Genomic DNA, 2,488 nt, shown 5'->3' on the forward strand with positions numbered 1-2,488 from the left:
CATATATTAAAGAGCTTTTGAATTTCACATATCTTTTGTGAAAAATTTTCCTGTTTGCAAAGTTTTAGATTGTAAGAGAATGATACCCCTAAAGCGGAGATGGGCCTTTGTGGCCACTGAACTCCAAATAGTGTATCAGTCCTATTTGCATTTCTTCCAAGCCCCATTGCTTCAGATTTGCTTTGGTTTAGTTTTAACCCACTGCAAACAGGTCCATGTATAGGCGTATGATTGCCTATACAAATGCTGTGTGTCCTTTGCGCGCTGGTTAAAAAAATGTAGACTAGGGGGGAGGTTGGAGTTATTGAGGGTTCGAGTTACCAGAGTAAAACTGTGGTAAATGTATGACGGAATTTAGATGGAATTAGCACGAGGCTCGGGTTAGCAAGGGTTCGAGTTATCGGGAGTGGACCATACCGTATATAACTTTGACTGCAAATGGTACTATAATAACAATATTTCAAATGCGTTACTAACTGCTCCATGTCCTTGATCGACCTCATCCTTACAAGTAACCCGGAACGGTTTGCTTTAAGTGGAACAATGAAATTAGGCCTCAGTGACCATGACTTGATCTACACTATTCGCAAACAGAAAATTGCTCGACCTCCACCAAAACTCATTGAATACAGAAGTATGAAGGGTTTTGATAAAGATTGTTATGTAGCTAATCTTTGTAAAATTCCCTGGGATTCAGCCTACATATATGATGACATTGATGATATTTACGAGCACTGGCATCAACTATTTATCAATGTTGTTGATCAGCACTTGCCATTCAAAAAGAAGTACACCAGAGGTGATCAGCTGCCCTGGATTACTCCCGAGATCTCCTCTGCAATTTCCAGGCGTAACATCCTTTTCAAGAAATTTAAAAGAAATTCATCTCATGATAATTGGGAACAATATAAGAGGCAGAGAAACCTTGTCACCACCTTAAAACGTAATTCTATGAAGTCCTACTTCATCCAGGCTTCTGCTGAATGTGCCCATCCTAGTGAATCTTGGAAAAAATTCAAGCCTTTTTTACCTTGCAAAACTACTCAACAACAACAAATACAAGTTTTGGAGGAAGGATGGTTGATTATTGACAACGTGGAAATAGCTAATATTTTCAACAAACACTTTATAGATGGTGTTGCTGCTCATATTCCTATTTTGTCTGAGTGTGCTTTTGCTAATCACCTCAATAACATAAGTCATAGATGTAACCATCTGCAATTCTCATTCCGCCAAGTTAAAATGGGCTACGTCAAGAAACTGATAGATTCCCTGAATCCTAAGAAGGCCAGTGGCCCAGATAAAATATCACCAAGGGTTCTTACTGTTTCCTCTGAGGCATTGGCAGCACCACTTACTAACCTCATAAATCACTACATAACCATTCATGCTTGCCCAAGTTTGTGGAAACGCAGCAATGTGAGTCCCCTTTATAAGAAGGATAGTCCTACTGACAAGATAAACTATCGTCCGGTGTCTGTGTTAACATGCTTCTCTAAAATTTTTGAAAGAGTTTTGCATGACCAAATGTACGACTTTGCAAAGTTGATACTAAGTGATAGTCTATCTGGCTTTTTGAAAGGTCACTCATGTACAACTGCTCTCCTTAAAATGACTGATGATTTCAGAGCTTCTCTGGATAATAAGGATCATTGTATTGCCATTGCAGTGGACTTATCAAAGGCCTTTGACTCTATATCTCACAGCCTACTTATTTCCAAGTTGAAAGCTTATGGCTTTACCGAAAGCGCAGTGAATCTTATTCGCTCTTATCTGTGTGATAGATTACAAAGAGTTAAGATCGGGAACACCTACTCCGACTGGAAAACAATCCATCATGGTGTTCTAAACAAAATTAACTGAAGAGAGTGTAGTGTAACGTGAAGTGCTAGATTTCTATCCCATATGAACCATGTGAGCGTTAGCCCTGCTGATGGAACTGGGCCCACACAAGGACAGAGAAAACCTCTGACCAGGGTGGGAATTGAACCCACGACCTTCGGGTTAGATCTCCGCCGCTCTACCGACTGAGCTACAAGGTCAGACGGGAGCAGGCCGTGGGAACTGAAGATGTTAAAGTCACGGCAATTAACATGTACAAGTACAAGGAAAGGTTATGTTTATACAAACGTTGGCCGTGTAGCACTTATATTTTAAACAGAATTAACTGAAGAGAGTGTAGTGTAACGTGAAGTGCTAGATTTCTATCCCATATGAACCATGTGAGCGTTAGCCCTACACATGGTTCATATGGGATAGAAATCTAGCACTTCACTTCACTTGCAGACTGTTATTCATTTCTGGTGTTGCTGCTTATATCAATTTAGAGGGAGCAAAGTATCACAAGAAGGATTTGACCTACATGAGCTGCAGCGATCAGAAGTCGTTGTTGGACGAGTTATGTACCAGAAAGCGCCCTGCAGAAGAGTCAAACATTCAGCTAAGCGAGGTTCTCAGAAGGAGCGAAGCTTTTGAGCGAGGAGATGGC

Source organism: Montipora foliosa, chromosome 7 (assembly GCF_036669935.1).
Source record: "Montipora foliosa isolate CH-2021 chromosome 7, ASM3666993v2, whole genome shotgun sequence".
Lineage (NCBI taxonomy): Eukaryota > Metazoa > Cnidaria > Anthozoa > Scleractinia > Acroporidae > Montipora > Montipora foliosa.